The sequence below is a fragment of the Asparagus officinalis genome, chromosome 2 (assembly GCF_001876935.1).
Source record: "Asparagus officinalis chromosome 2, Aspof.V1, whole genome shotgun sequence".
In the NCBI taxonomy this organism is placed as follows: Eukaryota; Viridiplantae; Streptophyta; class Magnoliopsida; order Asparagales; family Asparagaceae; genus Asparagus; species Asparagus officinalis.
In genome coordinates this window covers 67,111,951-67,137,483 of record NC_033795.1, presented here as the reverse complement: position 1 = coordinate 67,137,483, position 25,533 = coordinate 67,111,951, and positions in this window count along the sequence as shown.

Here is a 25,533-nt window from a genome sequence, read left to right as displayed (position 1 = left end):
AAATGGTTGGCCACAAAGAATTGACGATATCTCCTAATCCGGAAGGCGGAATTTAACATATAATATATGAAAATCGCCTATCTCGACGAGACGAAGCTATTCGTGAAATCAGAATTTAGATATAGTAGGTATCGATGTCGGCATCGATGTGGGAATCGATGTTGGCATCGATACCTACATCGATGCCTACATCGATGCCTGTTTACTATAGCGTGAGTCAATGGCTGATTTTTCTTGTCTTGGGGCTCAAGTTTGATCCAATGGCTCTCATTCACTGATGTTTACTATAAATAGGGGTAGAGAGTGAGGGGTTAGAGGTGTGAAAATTTTTGTAACTCCTTTTGGAGAGGAGGGCTACTCTTAATTGAGAAGGCCTTCCAAATTTGTAACTTTTTGTTACAATTAATAATAATAATTTTTTTCACCACTTTAAATATTTTTTCTCTTTGTTGGATGATGAAGATGGAGATAAAGAATTATTTAGAGGTTTGCATTTCTTTTCTTTTTCTCTTTTATTTCTTTTTTATTGTTTATTAGTTTAGATTTATTTCTATGCTTATAGTTAGATTTTATTTTCTTGTTAAATTGTCAAGAGGCTAGAACCCTCTTGCCTTAGATTTATTTCATGCTTATAGATTAGATTTATTTCATGCTTATAGAGTAGATTTATTTTCTTGCATTTAATTCTTGCAATTTTTTTTGTAGTTTAGATTATGCAATTTATTTGTAGTTAGATTTTAATTTCTTGCACTATTCATCTTGAGGCTAGAACCCTCTTGGGTTTAGTTTTTCTTTTTATTTATTTTTATTTTGTTTGATTCATCTTTAGGCTAGAACCCTCTAGGGAATCACCCTTTTTTAAGAAGTGAGTTCAATTTTAGATTACCCATATCTATAATTGAATCCACCATCTTTAATTTCTTGCATTTTCTTTTATTCTTGAATTTTATTTTTCATTCTTGATTTTTTATTTGTTTCTTGATTTTTTCATTCTTCCTTCTTGCCTTGTTGATCACATTTATTTTTTACTCACATCCACTCTCAAAAACATTGATTTACACACTATCACGTTCACTCTCATTATCTCTCCACAATCACATTCACTCATCACTCCTATTTATCGCATAACAAAAGAACCGATTTTATATTTTCTCCTACAAAACACATTCCTCGTGGATCGATATCTTTATACTATAACTTGACATGATTGTGCACTTGCAACATTTTTGGTACATAATTATGCCGCATCAAGTTTTTGGCGCCGTTGCCGGGGAAGGTGCTTAAGTTGGTTTTAATTATTTTGGTTTTTTAACTTGTGTGTTTATTGTGAAGGAAACGTTTGGAGCTTGAAGATCGCGGATTGGAGAACTAGGATTTGAAGATTTGCTTTCCGGTAAGTCTTCTTTCTAGCGTTTTCAATTCCACCCTTTTTAGTTAGCTTCACAATTAGAGACAATTAGGATTTAAAAAAAAAAGATTTTATTTTTGTTGACCATAATAAAATCCATTTTTCACTTTGACATTTACTAACAAGATAATAAATTCAAATAATTCCCCCTTCTCATTTGTTTGATTGTTAACCCTAATTAAAAAAAAGAATTTTTTTTCCATTCTTTTTAGTTGCTTTTAATTCATAGGGTTGCATTTCATATTGTTAGTAGGAATTCACCAAGTGATTTGAGCATCTTGATTTGGCACACACTTAAAAATAATTTTAAGAGCAAAACCCCATAATCAAGATAAGGTGAGGGATTTCATCACCCTTTCTTTAGCCCAAAAATCACTAATCCCTCACTACACCACCCAAGCCTAATAAAACTCATTAGACGTTGGCCCTAAGGATTCGAGCTCAATAAGGAACAAAGAATCCTTAAGTGAACCGGTTTAAGTTTTCTTGTATTAGTTGGTGTCTAAGGCAAGATTTAGGGGCTGCGTAAAGCGCTCCGTAAGGAATGACGGACTTAATTGATCTCTGATCACCCTCTAGTACTATCCTTACCTGGCTAACTTCCCGAGTAAAACTTTTATCTTTTCACTTTAGGAGTTTTTGGTTAGGAGCTAGTCTAGTTGAGTTAGGCTTAACCCTAGAGTTAGAGTGATGGAAAAGTGATTGATTTTGATTTGTTTTAGTTAGGATTTTTTTTCTCTTTTTCCATTCTCTCCTCATAAAAAAAAACTAACTTTTATAAATAAAAAAGTATAAAAAGAAATAGTTGGTGTATGCTACAGTGGATTAGGGATAATACACATCGTTTAATTCGCTTTGAACCAATCATAGAAATGGAGCATCCTAATCCACCCGTTCTTGAAGATATGTGTTATCCCATTAGGAATGCAATCCTCTCTTGCATTAGGCTCCCCGAAACAAATGGAATAAATTTTGAGCTTAGACCGCATTACATAAACATGCTTCCCAAATTCCTTGGAAATGAAACAGAAGATGCATATATTTTTATCTCGGAATTTGAGGAAGTGTGTATTATGATTAAAATGAGAGAATTAACAGAAGATACGATCAAACTTAGATTTATTCCATTTGCTCTCAAAGACAAAGCAAAAAATGGTTGTATAGCTTACCCGTAAATTCCATCACTACTTGGGAGGAATTTATCACCGTTTTTCTTAAGAAATTTTTTCCTATCCATAAAACGATAAAGCTAAGAAACTGCATCATGAATTTTAAAATTATCCCGGGTGAACCTTTTTAGAAGTATTTTGACCGATTTAAAGATCTTCTCATCCAATGTCCTCATCACGGTTTAGAAAAATAGCGATTGTGCCAAATAATTTATGAGGGATTAGATTACTCTGCAAAAACTTTCTTAGAATCAATGTGCCACGAGGATTTCATGAGGAAAAACGCCGATGAAGCTTGGGAATTTCTAGAGAGTCTATCCGAGAAAACAATGCAATGGGAACACTGTGATGATAGGGTTTCATCAGTTCCCCATTCTAAGTCTAGTGGTCTTTCCTTACAGTCAAACATTGCTTCTGAAGCGAAGATGGTGACAATTTTACGGAGGTTAGAAGCCTTAGAAATTAAGGAACGAGCTCCAGCTCAAATCTATCATGTTTCTGCCCCAGGATGTCATAATTGTCAGTCTCCTACCTACGTTTCAGAGGAATGCCCTCTCTTAGGAAACAACCTGTTCGTGGTGAAAATTGTTTTCTTTGATTCCATTGTACTCTTGAGTAATAGTTTATCGATTACAAAAGATCCGGTCTTTTTATAAGATCTGAGTAATAGTTTATCGATTACAAAAGATCCGGTCTTTTTATAAGATCCGGTTACAACAAAATCAAAAAGAAATAAAAATTACAACTTTCCTTTTATGTCGAACGAATCGCGAGATCCTGTTTTGCGGTCTCTCGCTTTTGTGGGTTCTTCGCCTGCGCCAGGGTTAATCCGTGGACCACCACGCGATCTTGATCCGGTCGGATCTACATGGTATGACGGGTGTTATTTCACGAAGGAAATAACAGCCGGGGGTACTATTTCACCAAGGAAATAATAGCTCGTAGTTATCGAAATCGACCAAGTGAAATCGAGACTCTTCTTAGGATCAAAGACCAAGCTCTGATCCGGAGGATAACCGCGTAGATCTCAAATCTGATCTCTCTCTCTCGAACTCCTGCCTTGTTTGACGTGGATGCTCGCCAAGAACCAGATCTAAAAATGTCCAAGTCTTCAAAGCTTCAAAACTCCAAAGTTGAGCTCTCGATCCAGCAGAGTTTCGCCTCAAAAAGTTCCAACCTCAAATAATGAGCCCTTCATCCTCTATTTATAGGCACTGAAAGCGGATCTGGGCTCAGATCTGGGCCCAGATCTGCTCGTGGCTCGGCCAATGTGGCTCCCGCACCGAGCCACCGCCAAAGGATGGCATCGCGTGAGTCCACCGAGCCACCATAGTGGTGGCTACGGCCGCACCGGGGAGCCACCGATCGGTGTGCTCGGTGAGGTCCACCAGCGCTGCTCAGAGGCCACCGACAGCACCTAGGTGGCTCGGTGAGCCACCTGAGTGACTCGGTTTTGGCCGAGCTCTCCCGAGTGTTTGCCGTTTCGCTTGTTGTCCGGTTTCGCGGTTTCGCGATTTATCCGAACTCTGATTTGTTGATCTGGACTCTGATTTGGCAGTCCGGTTCCTGATTTGGCAGTAAATCCGCTTCGGTTTTTAAACTCGTCGCCTCATTAATCTGCTTCGTCGCATCTCACTTAGCTTCGATGTTGCGGTCTAACGATCATGCTTGGATATATCGCCCGATGGTTTGTTGGTTTGTTGAATCACCGTGCCGAGCTGTGTTAAGGGACCTATAAGCAGTTTTATACGCCTACAGATACCCCCTCCAAAGTATTTCAGCCTCGTTCTTTTATAGAAGAGTCTGGAATACTTTGGATATGATTGTCCGAATGGCTTCTATTCTTGATTCCTTCAATCCTTCAGGCTATTCGGTGCTTTGTCGAATGTCTGTAAGGGTTCCGGTGCTGCATTTATTGTCTGACCATTGTCGGAATTTTGAACTTGAAGTCAATTCCTAATTTTCTGATCTTTAGCTCGTGTTTGTTGTTTCAGCATAGAAACGACCATTGATTGTTGGCGTTGAGTCTTCATTTGTAACGCGTTGTCCGGCATTTGACATAGTTTATACTCATACATCTGTCGGAGTGTTGTTGAGTTATCCTTAAGAATATTTTTAGAAAAATACTCTCCAAAAACTTCTCAACAAAAATAGGGAATAGTTTATACTCGTATACCTTATTGGAGTATTAAGAAGCAGTTTATACTCGTATACTTTTTGGAGTATTAAGAAGCAGTTTATACTCGAACCCCTTCGAATATATGGGAGAGGAGTGAATAAATAAGGGACTGGACCGTCGGTCGTTTTGAAGTCGTTTCGACACTCGGTTCAGCTCCAATTTGAATTTTGGTTCAAATCTGGTTCAAACTGGTTCAGAACTGGTTCAAACTGGTTCAGAACTGGTTCAACCTGGTTTAAGACTGGTTCAGGACTGGTTCAGGACTGGTTCAGCCTGGTTTGGTCTGATTCAGTCTGGTCTGGTCTGGTTCAGCCTGGTCTGGTCTGGTTCAGCTTCATTTGAACTGATTTAGACTGGTCTGGTCTGGTTCAGCCTGGTCTGGTCTGGTTCAAGGCTGGTTCAACTATAAAAAGCCTCTTTTTCTCCTCTTTAGGGCCGGCCCCCCTTGTCCCTTTTTTTTTATTTTCTCTTCCCTCGTGCATCTTTTCTCCTTCAAACCTTCATATTTGTCTTAGATCCACCCTTCCTCTTGATCTTAGACTGAAAAATCCCTCAAAATTTCCATATATAGAGTTTCTCTCAGGCCCCTCGAGCACGTGGTTCGAGCCTCTTTCAAGATCTAATTTTTTGTCGGATCCTCGAGCTTTTCCTCAGGTAAATCCTCCATAATTTTGGCATATTTCATGTTTAATTTAGTACATGAATTTGGGGGATTGCATATGAGGGTTAGGGTTTGTGATTTGACGCCTCGAGCTCATCTTTCAGGGGGTAGAATTTGGAGATCTGAGGGGTTTAACTATACAAAAGAGGGGATAAAATTTTAGGGTTAGAGTTTGTCACCCTAACTAAAATTTTTTTGTATCTGACCCCCTGATTTACTTTGCAGATCATCATGTCGCATGTCCCGAGAGGTCGCTCCCCTACTGCGTCGGCTGATGGCGTGCTTCCCTCGTATGCTGGTGAGCTCTTTTTGGCGTATTTGTAGATTAGTCCTTTATCCCCATTTTGTTCTCCTTGGTGAGACAATCGGGAAGAGCCTTGATTTTCCTAGGTGAGGATCGACGCTTTAAAGATAGGTTTTGCTTGGTCAAAACCATATCTCAAAATAAATAAAGGGGGCGTTTTGACGCTGCATTGTGCCTTATAAGGCAGGGATATGTTTTTTGATATATCCTACCTTATAAGTACATAATGTGGCCAAATCGTCTCACCCTTTATAAGGCAGTGACTCTATCTTGTCCGTTCGTAGGATGAGTTCAACTTCCTTTTATAACTGAGACTAACAAACACTTAATTGCTTGTTTTCAGTGGAATATCCCTCTAGAGCGTTCTCATCTCATGTAGTGGACGGACGCCATGACGAGTATTATTCGACCTCCGATGATTTTTCACCTATTCTGCTTACTCTTCAAATTGTTCCGGGCACGTCGACAGAGGTTGCCCAAGTGGTGAAGGAAGGTGGACATCGAGCTCTTCGGCAGTTGATTACAGATGCGCCTTTCGTGAAGGATGCCAGCTCTGTTCAGTCTCTCAGGAAGACTGACTTTCTATTTGGCGACTCTGTCAGAGATCCTGATGCAGTGTTTATTGACGCCGAACAGTGGCTTCATAAAAATGGCGGTGGTTTCCTATATTTGCCGAAGATTCCTCGACATCGCTCGTTGACTGAGCTCAAGCGTCAGGCTGTGACACGGGAGATGTCGTGGCGCTTGGCGGAGGAGCATGAGAGCGTTCACTGTGGATATATCACTCATCAGGCAGCTCCTGGTTCGAGTAGGAGTCATATCATTGGATTGCGTCCTGGAGTATTGGGGCTGGATGCACCGCCGCGTAACGAGTTTCTTGCTTCTGCTTCTACTTTGAAGAATCGCCTCGCTGCTTTAGGACGGGAGATGCCTGCCCGAAGCCAAGTGACACGCAACGAAGCGGATTAACGAGGCGACGAGGTTAACCAATCGCACGCAAGCAACGGAATGCATCTATTCGCGTGCGGAATCAAGCCAATAGTTCGATGAGTTAACGAGTCATCCAACCATAGAACGGATTCGAACTCGAACACCGAAGCGGATTTACTTCCAAATCAGGATCCGGACTGTCAAATCAGAGTTCAAATCAACGACGAAGCTCAGATAAACCGTGAAACCGCAGAAACGAACAACACGACACACACCTGGAAAGCTCGGCAAAAGCCAAATCACCAGGGTGGCTCGGCAACCGAGCCACCTCTAGGTGGCTCGGTGGTCGAGCCACCAATTGGTGGCCGGCCAGATCTATGCCAAGGCACAGATCTGAGTGCCTATAAATAGGACTTGAGGGCTCATTTGTGAAAGGTTGGAATTTTTGACGGCGAAGCTCTGCTGGATTGAAGGCTCAAAACTTTAAAAGATTTAAGCTTTGGAACTTTGAAGACTTGCTCTTTCAGATCCGGTGCTCGGCGATCGTCCACGTCAGAAAAGGCAGGAGTTCGAGAGGGATCGGATCTGAGATCTACGCGATTATCCTCCGGATCAAAGCTTGGCCTTTGATCCTGAGAAGGCTACTATTTCCTTGGTGAAGTAGTACCCCCCGGCTGTTATTTCCTTCGTGAGATAACACCCGTTATATCGTGTAGATCCGACCAGATCTAGATCACGCGGTAGTCCACGGATTAACCCCGACGCAGTATAAGAACCCACAAAAGCGAGTGATCGCAAAACAGGAGCTCGCGATTCGTTCAAGGGAAGTTGTAATTTTTATTTCTTTTTTGATCTCGTTGTAACCGGATCTTATAAAAAGACCGGATCTTTGTAATCGATGGAATCAAAGAAGAAGACAATTTTTCCCGCGAACAATCTGGCGACCACAGTGGGAGCCACCGATCTCACTGTCGAGATTGTCGCGTCGCAGCCGCGGATCTCAATCCCGGTCGAGGAGGAGGTCGAGTATAAATTCGAGCAGCAAAAGTTCGAGGAGTATCTTTCATCCTCGTCCGGATCTACCTCGCCCCTGCAAGTCCAAGAAGTTCTCCTCCAGGAGAAAAGTTTGTTGGTTTGAAGAAGTTCAGAACGCCAACGAAGCTCTCACCCCAGCTGACGCCAAAGTTGTGTCGGGTGAAGTTCCGCCGACCTCCAACCAGGTCAACCCTACTCCCGCCGATGCCTCCACCGTTGGCGTTGTCACGACTCTCTCGAAGAGAGCCCGCCAGAGGCGACGTCAACGCCTTGCGCGGCAACTCGCAAAGNCAAAGGCGATGGAGTCCACCGACGGAGTCCGCTATCATGCGGATCTGAAGAACAGGAGAGGCAAACAGCCTCAACCACCAATGAATGGCGACTCATCCAAGCCGCCAACGAACGAATGGGTCCGTGTCAAATGGAACCGTTCGACAATTGAGGAACGCATTCGCAAGCGCCACGCACTATCAGCGCAAGCACGGGCTCAAATCCAGGAAGCCCGTAGAAGGCTACAGAAGGAAGTGGCCAAGAAGCCGCCACCAACCCGCCAAGTCTGGAGACCGAAGTCTGAAGCGGAGATTCAGACTAAGGCACAATCAGTGCAGCCTTCGAAGCAGGTTCAACCTTCAGCGAGACGACCAAAGTCACCGGTAATTCTAATAGCTTCTCCGGGAGATCCCGCGGAATCATCCCGAAGGAGAAAGTCAGTCTTGGAGCGCCTCGGTCCAAATCCTGACGAGAGAGGCAAAGCTCCAGCCCAAGAACATTTGGGCCCGATGAAGAAGCCCCGACAAAGAAATCAGGGCAGCTACGCGCACTAATTTGCGCATTGAAGTCCAGGAGCCCGCTGAGAATTCACGCCCAAAAAGGCATGTTTCGAGGCGCGTGACTCTTGAAGGCCCAAAGAAGGCAGTTCACCCTCAGAAGGAAACATTATCATCTGATGACGATAATGTTATACCTGAGAAGTCGTGCCAACATACGATGGGTCAAGCAGACGAATTGTACTATCGTGTTGGGGGTACGAGTAAAGCCAAGAAGAGGAGTCCCCGAGGACTGGAAACTCAATGCCCCTGTTCCAAACTCATTCGGGCAGTATTGTCTGAGTGCAACTGCATCAAGGAGGTCCCTGAAAGAGTTTCGGTTTTCGAAAGGCTCAGTGCCGAAACGCCAGAACCAAGACCTAGGCGTTTCCGACGAAGAAGAAGAGTAGTCGAAGATGGAGAATTTCCGAGGGTCACCACTAACATGACCAGCAAGGGGACATCGGCACAGGATAATCTCGAGGCGATTCTGAAAGCGCCCCGACGTATAACCCGTCTGCAGTCTGGAACCATCAAACGAGCAACTTATGGTAGGGTTCGGACAAGACTACCTTCAGAAGATAAAGAATCTGATGCCGGCTCCACGGTCGCATCAGATAATACAGTATCCAGCAAGGGACAACCCCACGAGGCACTTATGATAAGTGCGGAACAAGTGGCCAAGATGCTTGAAGAGGCCATTGCTAAACAACAGGAGGCCTTCAGGTTCGAAATGCAGATGGCCATGCAGAACATGAGAGATATGCATGACCAACAAATCCAAGCATTAACGAACCAGCAAGGCGAGCCAAGTCGTCGTAACCAGGTTAATGACCAACAAATCCAAGCATTAACGAACCAGCAAGGCGAGCCAAGTCGTCGTAACCAGGTTAATCTGGAAAATGAGGACACAAATGCAAATGAGACCCATAATGCCAATAATCCTCCCGTCAATGCAGGGGGTGGTAATGAGAATGCTAGCGAAAACACAGGTGAAAACTTGAAGATTAAAAACCTCGAGAGCAAATTCAATACATTGATTTCCGCTCAAGAGATGAAGAAAACAGGCATTCCTTGTCCATACCCAAGAGAATGGGAATCGATCCCATATCCGGCGAAGTTCAATCTAATTAACTTCATGCCGTTTAATGGGAAGGGTTCACCCACTCAGCATTTGATTTACTTCAAATCGCACCTAGGGGTTATCTCTGGTAATGAGCCTCTGATGGTACGGTCCTTTGTTGGCACTCTTCGTGGAGCCGCCTTCGATTGGTATCGTCGCCTCAAGCCAGGAAGCGTGAATAGCTGGGACGACATGGAGACTAAATTCCTCACCAACTTCTTTGACGACGACACTGAGATATCCATCGGGTCGTTGCTTGACGAGAAACAGAAGGACGGGGAATTGGTTGACACCTTCGTCAAGAGGTTCCGGAACAAGGCGATGAACTGTCGGGACCCGATCACCAAGGAATTCATTCTCCAGACTTGCCACAACAACCTCGCGTTGGACGTATTGGAAGCAATGGGGACAGCACCGTCTAAGACATGGAAGGATCTGAAGGTCCGAGGAGAGCAAGACGAGCGATTCCTCAGAAGGAAGAAGGCGGAAAGAGGCCAATAGGCGACGAATGCTCCACAGCAGAATTTCGTCCCACGGGGAAAAGGTAAGGCACATGCTAATGCAGTTGATGCTAATCAAACTTTCCAATTGCAACCTCAGCAACAACCGCAGCAACAAGCACCACAACAATCTCGGGGACAATGGCAACAACGGCCTCAGAAGCTAAAATCTTCGGAGCCGAGGTTTCCTAAAGTGTATTCCTTCAAAGATGACGAAGTTCCCGGCATCTTTAAGTACCTGTACAACAAGATCCAGCTGCCGGCGATCGTGGATCAAGAAGGAGCAAACAAGGTGACGGATCCGAAGTATTACGCATACCATAGAGCGGTCCATCACCCTACCAAGTCGTGTTACCACCTCAAGGACAAGATCCAGGCACTAATTGATGTAGGCGTCATAACCCCAAAGCCGTCCAAGAATGTTGGAGCAAATGCGGTGTCAATCAGCTTTGGATCGGTACCCACACCATGGTTCAAACCAGAGCGTATCACCAAAGTGGGAATGAAGACAGTGAACGATGACCCACATGGACAGCGCCAAAAAGGACTTGTGCCACACACAGCCCCAAACGGAGAAATCCTCTGGGTTCATCCTGATCTCATTGAAGACGAACAGTGGGCGACTTCCTTGAGAAGAAAGGGCAAAGGCAAATCCTGCAATGCTACATCCGCAATCTTCGAGGAGGATGGCGATGAAGCTCCTACTTTCCCGCTCTCCGAAGAAGAACAAGAAGTCTTCGCCACTAGAAGCGAAAATGAGTATCACTATAATTATCCGCCACCTAGTGAGCAGGGGGTGACTAAACGGAGACCAAGCAAAACTCTCACGGAGATGGGGGTGATTACAAGTCCTACACCGGGCGAAGAGGCTCGACGACAGCCGGTGAATAAACCGAAAGAGAAGAATCCCCAGGAGGTTCAGAATTCGAAGCAGTCTCGTTTCAGTCGCTCGATTAGAAGAGACAAACCGGAAAGCTCGAAGACTCCGCAAGTCTTCGATATAATGGCTCAACTAGCCAACACTCCAGCACGGATAACGTTGTATGATTTCCTGCGGTTGTCCAAGGAAACCAGGGAGGCCTTGCAAGAAGCTTTGGCCAATTCAGAGGTGTTTCTGACTCAAGTCAAGCCGGTGCCTGAAGAGCCAGAACCGCTGGGTCAACACTGCAATATAGCGACGAAGAACCTTCCCTGCATTACTTTTACCAAAGAGGATATGCAGACGAAGAATTCGAACCATGATCGACCGCTATATTTTATCGGGTACATCGGCTCCAGCAAAGTCAACCGAATCCAAGTGGATCCGGGTTCTGCTGTGAGTATTATGCCACTTCGCACAATGGAGGTTATGTTATAAATGACATTGTACCCTTTGTAATCAACATTGACGATGAACAATCGTCAGAGGGTAGTTGTAACTGGCAACTTGCCAATAATGAAATAAATAATGGTTTAGAGTACTCCCTGTCTCTCGATGATGTGATAAAAGAGTTGTATGATAATCCTGATTTGTATATGCCGCTTCGATCGTCCTATATAACAAAGGAACGCCTCCAGCATTCTTTCGGAACAACCCTGGTCATCCCGACCAAAATAGGAGGCGCAAAAGAAGTGATTTACGGTAAAGGGAAAAGCTCTCCATTACCAAATCATTTCTTAAGTGAAGATGAGGATGATGACAAACCTGGTCGGTATTTATCTAAGTATAGTCCGGAAGCGTGTAAGCTCATGGAAAAACAGGGATATGATTTCACACTCGGAGAAGGTCTATACTTCGATCGAGGTCCTCGTACTCCAGCCAAAGCGGCATATGTACCAAAAGGAAAGCCCGATGATTATTACAAATACGAACGAGGGTTAGGGTATGAATCTTCTTCAGAAGACGAATGCTGCTGGTTAATTAATAACCAATCATCTAAACAATACAAAAATGGAAATTCGTCAGATTCTTCGGAATGGGATTCCGATACAAGTCTGGGGGAAGCTTTCAAAGCTCTAATGGCGAACATGGCTACAGCTGATCCGTCCACAATGGAAGACGACGATCAAATGCCAATATGGGAAGACCCGTGGGTTCATCACCTGAACATGCAGTATGGTGATAGGTTCGAACAGAGGGAACCCCCCACTGAAGATAAAATAGTCCAAGTTAACTTGGGTGACGAGGCCAACCCAAAGCCTATATTCATCAGCGATAGTCTTCCCCCAGATGAGAAGACGGAATTAATTGCTCTCATCAGGGAATATATTGACGTCTTCGCGTGGAACTATGAAGATATGCCCGGGCTCGACCCCAATGTGGCAATGCACCGCCTCGATATCAAGCCGCATGCCAAACCTGTCAAACAACAGCAAAGACGGTTTCGTCCGCAGATTATGGAAGCCACTGAGGCAGAAGTTAAGAAGTTGATCGAATCAGGATTTATCCGAGAGGAACAATATCCAGACTGGCTAGCCAATATTGTTCCAATCATGAAGAAGAACGGTAAAATGGATTTGCATCGACTTTAGGGACCTGAATACAGCATGTCCAAAAGATGACTTTCCTCTCCCAATCACGGATGTTATTATCGACAATACATGCGGATTTGAGAGAATGTCTTTTATGGATGGTTTTTCAGGATATAACCAAATCAAGATGCACCCAGATGACGAGAAGCATACAGCGTTCAGAACACCCCTCGGTGTCTTTTGCTACACCGTGATGCCTTTCGGTCTAAAGAATGCAGACGCCACGTACCAGCGAGCAATGACTAAGATTTTCCAAGAACATCTCAGGAAGACAGTCGAATGCTACGTTGATGATTTGGTTGTAAAAAGCCACAACAAAGAAGATCACATCAAGGACTTGAAGACGATGTTCGATCTCATGCGGAGTCATCAATTGAAGATGAATCCCACTAAATTCTTCCTTGGAATGTCCAGCGGAAAATTCCATGGATTCGTCGTCACCACTAAAGGTATACATATCGATCCTGATAAAGTGAAGGCGATACACGAACTACAACCCCCTAGAAATCTAAGAGAGCTCAGAGGATTGCAAGGGCGTCTAGCTTACATCCGGCGGTTCATCTCAAACCTATCTGGGAAGTGCCAACCATTCTCTAAACTGAACAAGAAAGGGGTGTTCTTTATTTGGGACGACGCCTGCCAAAAAGCATTCGAAGATATTAAAACATATCTGACGAATCCTCCTGTTCTCGTTGCACCAAAATCAGGTAGACCGTTCTTGATTTATCTCAAGGCGATGAACCACTCGATAAGTGCCTTACTAGCACAAGACGATGATAATGGTCACGAACAGGCAGTCTATTACCTAAGTCGGACCTTGATAGGCGCCGAGTCTCGATATCCGATGATTGAGAAAGAATGCCTCGCATTGGTATTCGCAATGCAAAAGATGCGGCATTACTTGGTTGGACAGACGATTTACGTCATTTCCAACGTTAATCCAGTACGGGTGTTTATGACGTAACCGGCCTCTATGAATTGGCGGTTAGCGAAATGGACCCTTCTCTTGTCCTAGTATGATTTGCACTTCAAGCAGCAGAAGTCGATCAAAGGACAAGCGATTTGTGATCTTTTGGCGGCAAACCCGACCACGGATACGGCAGAAGTATATGATGACTTGCCGGATGAAACCCACGAGGTTAACACTACGTCGCACCAACAAGTATGGCAATTATACTTCGATGGTGCTTCGAGGGCAGTTAATAGGGCTGTTCGCGGGAAAAATTGTAGCTTTCTTCATTGTTGATATCATTGCTATCTCAGTTAACAACTTTATGCGTTACAAAGATCCGGTCTTTTTATAAGATCCGGTTACAATGAAAAATCAAAGAAAACAAAGTAAAGATTACAATTTTCCTTATTTGTCGAACTAATCGCGAGCTCCTGTTTTGCGGTCAAGTTTCAAGTTTGAGATGCAGATGGCCCTGCAGACTATGAGAGAGATGCATGAGCAACAAATCCAGGCATTCAGGAACCAACAAGGTGAACCAAGTCACCGTAATCAGGTTGTTCAGGAAGAAGAGCACACGGATAGGGATGGAGCTCACAATGCCAATAACCCTCCCGTCAATGCAGGGGGTTGTTCGCGGGAAAAATCGTGTCTTTCTTCATTGTTGATATCATTGCTATCTCAGTTAACAACTTTATGCGTTACAAAGATCCGGTCTTTTTATAAGATCCGGTTACAATGAAAAATCAAAGAAAACAAAGTAAAGATTACAATTTTCCTTATTTGTCGAACTAATCGCGAGCTCCTGTTTTGCGGTCGCTCGCTTTGGTGGGTTCTTTGCCTGCGCCGGGGTTATTTGCCGTGGACCACCGCGTGATCTCGATCCGGTCGGATCTACACGATATGACGGGTAATATTCCACCAAGGGAATAATAGCCGGGAGGGATTGTTTCACCAAGGAAACAACCGCTCGAATCTCGGGATCTAAGAACCAAGCTTAGATCCGGAGTGTGATCGTGTAGATCTCAAATCCAATCCTCTCGAACTCCTGCCTTATTTGGCGTTGGTGATCGCCGAGCACCGGATCTGAAAGTCCAAGTCTCCAAGCCTTCAAAGTTGTGATCTTTTTTAGATCTGAGTCTTCAATCCAGCAGGGCTTCGCCTCTCTCCAAAATTTCCAACCTCTGAAACAAATGAGCACAAGGCCTATTTATAGGCACTCAGAACTGTGCCCGCGCACAGTTCTGAGCCTAGCCACCCATGGGTGGCTCGGCCTTGGCCGAGCCACCTCAGGGTGGCTCGGCTTGGGCCGAGCCACCCTGGGGTGGTTCGGTTTCGGCCGAGTCCCCGGGTGTTTGTCCGTTTCGTCCTTTGTTTCCGGTTCTGGTTCTCTTGTGTGGTTGATTGACTTGGCAACGACTCTTTGACTTGATTCCAGATTTGGCAGTGAGTCGGGTTCCTGATATGGCAGTAAACCAACTTCTGAATTTGAGTCCGGAATTGATGTTGATTTGATCGTGATTCATCCGAGTTCGCTCTTGTTTAGATGACTCGGTGATTCACCTAAACATTGGTTTGATTCCGCGTGCGAGTGGATGCATTCCAATGCTTGGGTGCGATTTGTCGCCTCGTTAACCTGCTCCGTTGCGTATAGCTTGGCTTCAGCGTTGGCGAGCTAACGGTCTTGTTTGGATACGTCGCCCGGTGGTCCGTTTGTTAAATCGGCGTCGAGCTGTGCTAAGGGACCTATAGGCAATTTTATACGCCTACAGATACCCCCTCCAAAGTATTTCAGTCTCATTCTTTTATAGAAGAGTCTGGAATACTTTGGATGTGATTGTCCCAACCTTCAGTCGGTGTAACGGGACTCTGGAATGACTTCTGTTCTGGATTCCTTCAATTCCTTCAGGCTATTCAGTGCTTTGTAGAATGCCTGTAGGGGTTCCGGTGCTGCATTTATTGTCTGACCGTTGTTGGAATTTGAACTTGAAGTCGATTCTTGATTTCTTGACTTTTTGGCTCGAGTTTGCTGCTTCAACACAGAACTTATCATCGATTGACTGCGTTGAATCTTCATCTATAACGCGTTGTCTGGCGTTTGAGCTTCATTGCGACGCGTTGTCCGGCGTCCAGGCTTCATTATGATGCACTGTTCGGCATTTGACACAGTTTATACTCGTACGTCTGCTGGAGTACACACGGTTTAAGCTCTTAAGGAATTGGAGCATGGATCTTATCCCAAGGTCGTTGGATGCTCGAGTCACGAGACCAACTCATAAAGTTGATGCGTCAATGACTCGCATATTTATAGGATTTTTGGCAAATCCTCAGCCATCAACGGGTTTGATGCGCCTTTACCGACTACCGTTTGAGTCGGGCTAGCATGCGGATTGTTTTAAGTCCGTTCCGCATGTGACGTTATGCTAAAAGAGTTAACTCTTTTAGTGCTACGATATTGAATACGTAGACTTCGTCTTTCTCCTGTGAAAAGACTAAACAGCAACGTGTATCAGACGTTGACTTAGGATTTTTGGCAAATCCTCAGCCCTCAACGGATTTGTCATGCTTTTACCGATTACCGTTTGAATCGGGCTTACATGCGGATTGTCTTAAGTCCGTTCCGCATGTGACGTTGTGCTAAAGGAATGAACTCCCTTAGACTTGATGCTACGACTTCGAATACGTAGACTTCGTCTTTCTCACGGGAATAGACTACCCGGCGACGCGTGTTAGGCGCTGACTTTAGGATTTTTGGCTAACCCCAAGCCTTTAACGGATTTGATTAACCTTTACCGACTACCGTTTGAGTCGGGCTAGCATGCGAATTGTCTAAATCCGTTCCGCATGTAACGTTGTGCTTAGAGACTGAATCCTCTAAGACTTGTTGCTATGACTTTGAATACATAGACTTCGCCGTTGTCATGGGAATAGGCTACCCAGCAACGTGTATTAAACGTTGACTTATCCCTCCTTAGGCTTCGGGATAAAATACCCCAGAATCGAACTCTGGTGTCTTTTTCTACGGGGAAAGACTAAACCGGCGACGCGTGTTAGGCGTCGGCATATCCTTTCTTAGGATTCAGGATGAAATTCCCCATGCGTGTAAGGCATGGATTTTGGTGTTATTAATAACAACCTGTCACAATGTTGAATATGTGAACGGGTGTTCTTTTTAAACGGTTAAGAACTGACCGGCAGCGCGTGTCAGGCGCAGACTTATCCTTGCTTAGGTTTCAGGATAGAATACCCCAGAATCGAACTCTGGTGTCTTTTTGTGCAGAAAAAAGACTAAACCGGCAGCGCGTGTTAGGCGCAGACTTATCCCTGCTTAGGATTCGGGATAAACTTCCTAGGATGAATCCTGAATTCTTCGAAAAGGATTGGTATGGGGAAGGAAGAATTTTATATTCTATTCCCCGAACAAAGAAGGAAAGGAGACTCGAGGTGGGATCTCCACCCCCAGAATCCGGAAAGGTGAAACTAAGAGTGGGATCTCCACTCCGAGAATCAAAAAGATTCGGATAACCCTAACTGTCGGAAGGTTTGATTATCGAACTAAAGATGAATTTCTCGTTTATCGAGAATGAATCGTGGTTTTGGTCCTAACTGTAGGAAGGTTTGACCAAGTGGGAGGTTTGAGGTGACCCTAACTGTAGGAAGGTTTGATCACTCGATTTGAAAGTGGACCTCTCGTTCATTGGAGGAATCGAGAGGGGTTTTTGGTTTTGGTCCTAACTGTAGAAAGGTTTGACCGAATGGAAGGTTTAAGACGATCCTAACTGTAGGAAGGTTTGATCGCTTGATTTGTGGACCTCTCGTTCATTGGGAGAATCGAGAGGGGATTTTGACTGTGGTCCTAACTGTAAGAAGGTTTGACCAATCAGGAACTTTACGTCCAGACTCTAACAGAGAGAGTGTTGAGTGCACAGACACAGTGAGAACTTGAATGGGAGTCCTTATTCATTACATTGCTGTGGTTTTGGGAACTTCCCGTTACATAAATCGTCCACCCCCAGTTTCCTCTGCGGAACTGGTTCGGACATTATTATCAGTTAACTAACCGGGTTATCCTTAAGAATATTAGCTTAATATTCTCCAGGAACTTCCCGTCAAAAGTGGGGAAACAGTTTAGACTCATATACCTATTGGAGTATTAAGAAGCAGTTTATACTCGTATACTTTTCGGAGTGTTGAGAAACAGTTTATACTCGTATACTCTTTGGAGTGTCAGGAAGCAGTTTATACTCTTATACCGGTCGGAGTTTTGCCGTTTTTATTTGGCTTACCTTAGCGTTATAACGCCGGCTTCGACCAAGGTCTGAATGCTATTCCTGAGAGCAAAGCAATCCTTGGTGGGATGAACAACCCTTCTGTGGTATGCACAGTACTTTGGGTCCGTAGTGTTATCAGCTTCCTCCTGATTCGTGATAGGTGGTAGCTTGATCTTGTTGCCTTCGAGGAGCGATTCGAAGATGGTTGGAACGTCTTCGTCCTTGAAGGAATACTCTCTCTGGAGTCTCGGACCCGAAGTCTTCTGCTGCCTTCGGGATTGCTGTTGTGACGCTTGATTAGCACCACCAGCAGCTGCAGGTGCTTTGCCCTTACCACGGGAAGCGAAGTTTGAGTCCAGCAGATTAACCGTCGGTTGGTTCCTTTCGGCCTTCTTCCTTTTAAGGAAGCGTTCGGCTTGTTCACCGCGCACCTTCAGATCCTTCCAAGTGTCAGACGGTGCTGTCCCCATTGCCTCCAATACGTCCAATGCGAGGTTGTTGTGGCAAGTCTGGAGAATGAATTCCTCGGTGATCGGGTCCCGGCAATTCATCGCCTTGTTCCGGAACCTTTTGACGAAGGTGTCGACTAACTCCCCGTCTTTTTGTTTCTCGTCGAGCAACGATCCGATAGAGATCTCGGTGTCGTCGTCGAAGAAATTTGCAAGGAACTTCGTCTCCATGTCATCCCAGCTGTTCACGCTTCCTGGCTTGAGGCGACGATACCAATCGAAGGCAGCTCCGCGAAGAGTGCCGACGAATGACCGCACCATCAGAGGCTCGTTCCCAGAGATAGCACCCAGGTGCGATTTGAAATAAATCAAATGCTGGGTGGGGGAACCCCTTCCATCGAACGGCGTGAAGTTGATTAGACTAAACTTCGCCGGATAGGGGATTGATTCCCATTCCCTCGGGTATGGACAAGGAATGCCCGTTTTCTTTACCTCTTGAGCAGACAGCAACGTATTGATTTTACTCTCGAGGCTTTTGATCTTCAAGTCTTCACTTGTATCCCCGTTGGCATCCTCACTACCACCCCCTGCATTGATGGGAGGGTTATTGGCATTGTGAGCTTCATCCCCATCCGCGTGCTCCTTTTCCTGAGCAACCTGGTTACGGTGGCTTGGTTCACCTTGTTGGTTCCTGAATGCTTGGATTTGCTGTTCATGCATCTCTCTCATCTGCTGCATGGCCGTCTCCATCTCGAATTTAAAACTTTCTTTCTGCTTAGCCAAAGCGTCTTCAAGCATTTTGGCCATTTCTTCCGCGCCTATCATGAATGACTCGCGGGGTTGTCCTTCGCTGGACACTGTATTGTCCGATGCGACAGCAGAGCAGGAATCCGATTCTTCATCTTCCGAAGGCAATCTTATCCGAACCCTACCATAAGTTCCTCGTGCGATGGCTCCGGACTGCAGACGGGTTACACGCCGGGACGCTTCCAGAAACGATTTGAGATCAATCTGTGTCGATGTCTCTTTGCTGGTCATGTTGGCGGTGACCTTCGGAAATTCTCCATCCTTAACCACTGTTCTTCTTTGCCGGAAGCGCCTATGCCTTGGTTTTGGCGTTTCGGTGCCGAGCCTTTCGAACACTGAAATTCTCTCGGGGACTCCCTTGATGCAGTTGCATTGAGACAGTACTACCCGAATGAGCTTGGCACATGGGCACTGAGTTTCGAGCCCTTGAGGGCTTCTTTTTCTTGTTTTGTTCGTACCCCCAGCACGATAGTACAACTCGTCCATTTGATCGGAGTAACCTATCGCGTGTTGGCATGATTTCCCAGGTATAACGTTATCATCCTCGGATGACAACGTTTCCTTCTGAGAGCAAACTGCCTTATTTGGACTTCCGAGAGTCACTCGCCTCGAAACACGCCTTTGTAGACATGAATTCTCAGCGGGCTCCCGAACTTCGATGCGCAAGGTAGTGCGCTTGGGTGCCGTAAACTCTTTGTCATGTTGAGGGTTGTGTCGACCCCCAGCATGTTGATTAGTTCGGAGCCTCTTCATCGGGCCCGAGCGTTCATGGACTTCGTTGCGCTCGTCGGGAATTGGACCGAGGCGCTCCAAGATTGACCTCCTTCCTCGGGATGGTTCGGGAGGTTGAACTCGTTTTGAAGGCTGTAAAGGTCGATCCTCGGCCTGACTCACCACTTTGGACTTTGGCCTCCATATTTTGTGAGTTAGTGGTGATTTCTTGGCTACTCCATTCTGCCACCTTCTACGGGCTTCTTGAACTTGAGCTCGTGCTTGTGCTGAGAGTGCGCGGCGCTTCTGAATGCGATCCTCCAGCGTTGAACGGTTCCGTTTGACACGGATCCATTCGTTCGTTGGTGGCTTGGAGGAGTTGCCATTCATTGGTTGTTGAGGTCGTTCGCCTCTTCTGTTCTTCAGATCCGTGTTGTAACGGATCCCGTCCACAGATTCCATTGCCTTTGCGATTTGTTTCGCAAGGCGCTGACGTTGCCTTTGGCGGGCTCTCTTTGAGAGAGTCACTACGCCCTCGGCAACGGAAGATTCGGCCAGAGCAGATCTGACCTGGTTGGAAGGAGAGATCTCACCCGATGCAGCTTCGGCATCAAACGGGGCGAGATCTTCGTTGGCAGCTTCAACTTCTTCGTACCAACGAAGTTTTCTCTTGGAAGAGAGCTTTGGAGACTTGGACTTGCGAGGGGAGGTGGATTCGGACGAGGATGACAGATACTCCTCGAACTTTTGTTGGTCGAATTCGTACTCGACCTCCTCCTCGACCGGGATCGGGATCCGCGGCTGCGACGCGACAGCTTCGGCAGTAAAGCTGTTGGCTCCCACTGTGGTCGCCAGATTGTTCGCGGGAAAAATTATGTCTTTCTTCATTGTTGATATCATTGCTATCTCAGTTAACAACTTTATGCGTTACAAAGATCCGGTCTTTTTATAAGATCCGGTTACAATGAAAAATCAAAGAAAACAAAGTAAAGATTACAATTTTCCTTATTTGTCGAACTAATCGCGAGCTCCTGTTTTGCGGTCGCTCGCTTTGGTGGGTTCTTTGCCTGCGCCGGGGTTATTTGCCGTGGACCACCGCGTGATCTCGATCCGGTCGGATCTACACGATATGACGGGTAATATTCCACCAAGGGAATAATAGCCGGGAGGGATTGTTTCACCAAGGAAACAACCGCTCGAATCTCGGGATCTAAGAACCAAGCTTAGATCCGGAGTGTGATCGTGTAGATCTCAAATCCAATCCTCTCGAACTCCTGCCTTATTTGGCGTTGGTGATCGCCGAGCACCGGATCTGAAAGTCCAAGTCTCCAAAGCCTTCAAAGTTGTGATCTTTTTTAGATCTGAGTCTTCAATCCAGCAGGGCTTCGCCTCTCTCCAAAATATCCAACCTCTGAAACAAATGAGCACAAGGCCTATTTATAGGCACTCAGAACTGTGCCCGCGCACAGTTCTGAGCCAGCCACCCCTTGGGTGGCTCGGCCTTGGCCGAGCCACCTCAGGGTGGCTCGGCTTGGGCCGAGCCACCCTGGGGTGGTTCGGTTTCGGCCGAGTCCCCGGGTGTTTGTCCGTTTCGTCCTTTGTTTCCGGTTCTGGTTCTCTTGTGTGGTTGATTGACTTGGCAACGACTTGTTGACTTGATTCCAGATATGGCAGTGAGTCGGGTTCCTGATATGGCAGTAAACCAACTTCTGAATTTGAGTCCGGAATTGATGTTGATTTGATCGTGATTCATCCGAGTTCGCTCTTGTTTAGATGACTCGGTGATTCACCTAAACATTGGTTTGATTCCGCGTGCGAGTGGATGCATTCCAATGCTTGGGTGCGATTTGTCGCCTCGTTAACCTGCTCCGTTGCGTATAGCTTGGCTTCAGCGTTGGCGGTCTTGTTTGGATACGTCGCCTGGTGGTCCGTTTGTTAAATCGGCGTCGAGCTGTGCTAAGGGACCTATAGGCAATTTTATACGCCTACAAGGGCAATAACCCCCGGATGTTCTATAGTCTCCTCCGGAGTTGGAGTTGTTTTAATTTCCCCAGGGAAGCATGTGATGCCTCGGGCTTATTCACTAACTAGTCCGTGTTCCAATAACATAGCTGAGTACAACGCGCTTCTCATCGGACTCAGTTTCACCAAGGAGCTAGGGGTCAAATATCTCGAAGCTTTTGGGGATTCTCAATTGATAGTCAACCAAGTCCGTGGAGAGTATGAAGTCAGGAACCAAGACCTGATCCCGTACCACCAGGAGGCCATCAAAATGGCAGATTCTTTTGAAGAATTCTTTATTGAATACATCCCTCGTCTCCAGAACGCTTATGCGAATGCACTGGCAGCACTAGCGGTATCACTTGCACAGCCTCCCGAAATTGAATTATTAGTCATAGTGAGGACGCATCAACTCTGCATACCCATATACGATATGGATATTGAAGAGGAAGATGACGGAAATATAAACGCCAAGGAGGTGAATTCAACTAAAATCGGGTCTGAATCCCGAGATTGTCGCTTTCCTATCATTGACTATGTCCAATATGGTATTTTGCCAGAGGATATAAAAGAAAGGGAATCAATCCGCCGAAGAGCACCAAGATTCTTCTATAATACCGAGACCCATACGTTATATCGTAGAGGGTACGATGGTTTGTTACTCCGATGCCTTTCGAACAAAGAAGCAGAAGAAGTTCTTAAGGAAGCACACGAAGGAGAATGCGGTGCGCATCAGCCCAGTCCCAAACTGTATGATCGTATCAGGAGAATGTGATATTTTTGGCCAACAATGGTTCGTGACGCAATCAAATACGCTCGAGAGTGTCATGCTTGTCAAATACATGCAAATTACATGCACCAACCACCAGAGCAGTTGCACACGTCAACCACATCTTGGCCATTTGAGACATGGGGCATGGACATCGTCGGTCCTATTTTCCCCCCTTCAGTCAAAGGTGATCGATTCATCCTCGCAATCATGGATTACTTTTCAAAGTGGGCTGAAGCAATTCCGCTTAGAGAAGTGAAGACGAACAACGTCATCAATTTCATCAAACATCATGTCATATACCGACACGGTGTGCCAAGACGGATCATTCATGACAACGGTCCACAGTTCATAAGCAACGCCTTTGTCAGGTTTTGTAACAAGTTCAAAATTCAAGATGTTTCGTCAACAGCTTATTATCCCGTCGCAAATGGATTAGCTGAGGCGTTTAACAAGACGATTATTAAAATCCTATCAAAGCTCGTGAAGACCAATAAACGAGACTGGGACGATAAACTCGGTGAAGCACTCTGGGCTTATCGCACCACCATACGCACACCTACAGGGCCGTATTCTCTGGTATACGGGTGTGAAGCTGTGCTACCGCTGGAAATTCAGATTCCGTCCCTTCGGATCGCCCTCGCAACGGAGATGACGACGGAGGAACAACATCAGAAGCGTCTCGAAGAACTCGAAAGGCTGGATGAAAAGCGCTTGGAAGCTCAACAACACATTGAGTTTTATCAAGCCAGAATATCTAGGGCTTTTAACAAAAGAGTCCGACAAAGAAGCTTTAAGGAAGGAGATCTGGTCCTTGCTGCTCGCCGACCGATAATTCTCACCTCCAAGAAGAAAGGTAAATTTGAACCCAAATGGGAAGGACCGTTTGTGATAGACACAGTCTACTCAAACGGCGCATATCGCCTAATTACTCAAGAAGGCACCCGGCAATTGATGCCAATAAATGGGAAGTTCCTGAAAAAGTATTATCCCTAGTACATTCAGGATAACTCATTTACCGGGAAGTTCCTTAAAGAATATTACACTTAATATTCTAGAGGATAACCCAAAATCTTTTTTCACCACCAAAATCCCTCACTGATCAATTTCAATTGACAGTGAGTCCACCAAAAATGTCTTTCCGGCCCTCTTGACGAGTATAAACTGTTCCTCAATACTCCAAAGAGTACAAGAGTATAAACTGTTCCTCAATACTCCAAAGAGTACAAGAGTATAAACTGTTCCTCAATACTCCAAAGAGTACAAGAGTATAAACTGTTCCTCAATACTCCAAAGAGTACAAGAGTATAAACTGTTCCTCAATACTCCAAAGAGTACAAGAGTATAAACTGTTCCTCAATACTCCAAAGAGTACAAGAGTATAAACTGTTTCTCAAAACTCCAAAGAGTACATGAGTATAAACTGCTTCTCATACTCCAAAGAGTACAAGAGTATAAACTGTTTCTCAAAACTCCAAAGAGTACAAGAGTATAAACTGTTCCTCAATGACTCCGATGAGTATACGAGTATAAACTGCTTCTCAACACTCCGATAAGTATAAGAGTATAAACTGCTTCTTACGACTCCAAAGAGTATACGAGTATAAACTGTTTCTCATTCCTCCTACCGGTATAAGAGGTTAAACTGCTCCCTGATACTCCAATAGGTATATGAGTCTAAACTATTTCCTACCATTGACGGGAAGTTCCTGGAGGATATTACGCTAATATTCTTAAGGATAACCCGGTCGGACAACAAAATCAAACCCAGTTCCAAGAGAGAAGCTGGGGGTGGATAATCCAATGCATCGGGAAGTTCCCGAAAGAATACCACATGGGTATTCTTAGGGATAACCCAATCATTGTGGAATTGGTGAATAAGAAATTCACGTTCGAACTCTGAAGGTCAGAATGTCTCTTCTTATTCTCTAACTCTTATGAGTTATTTTTGTGAGAAGAGATCCAATCTTCTGGTAGGTTAATCTTTCCTCACCAAACCATCCGCTGATCAAATCAAACGACAGTGGACCCACCAACATTCCCATCTGCCAGTCATTGGCATTTCTCAGACTTAACATGCTAGGTCCTAAACGCCTAACATTAAAGTCTCCCTTTGAGTGGTAATATGGGTTGGCACTTTCTTTGCTACCCGTATTCCACTCTCTTCGCTTTTTGGTCAAGCCTATTCTTGAGTGATAATACGAGTTGGCATTTTCTTTGCTACCCGTATTCCACTTTCTGTGTTTTCTGGTCAAACCTGTAAAAGTTAGGGCCAAAGCCAAAATCCCCTCTCGATTCCTCCAATGAACGAGAGGTCCACCTTCAAATCGAGCGATCAAACCTTCCGACAGTTAGGTCGTCTCAAACTCCTGCTTGGTCAAACATTCATACAGTTAGGGCCACAGCCAAAATCTCCTCTCGATTCCCCCAATGAACGAGAGGTCCACTTCCAAATCGGGTAATCAAATCTTCCGACAGTTAGGGTTATCCGAATTGTTACGATTCTCGGAGTGGAGATCCCACTCTTAGTTTCATCCTTCCGGATTCTGGGGGTGGAGATCCCACCTCGAGTTTCCTTTCCAGCTGTAGATAGAATATAAAATTCTTCCTCTTCAGCACCGGGAGATAGAATATAAAATTCTTCCTCTCCTCGGACCTTTCCGATGCTCGGAGTGGAGAACCCACTCCCAGTTCATCATTCCGGATTCTGGGGGTGGGGAATCCCACCTCAAGTTCCCTTTCCGGCCGAAGATAGAATATAAAATTCTTCCTCTTCAGCACCGGGAGATAGAATATAAAATTCTTCCTCTCCCGTTTCTTAATCTGTCTTTACTTTTAGAAAAGACACGATTGTCAAATCCGGGCACTCGATGCACGGGGAATTTTAACCCGAAGCCTGAGTAGGGATAAGTCAACGCCTAACACGCGTTGCCGGGTAGTCTATTCCCGT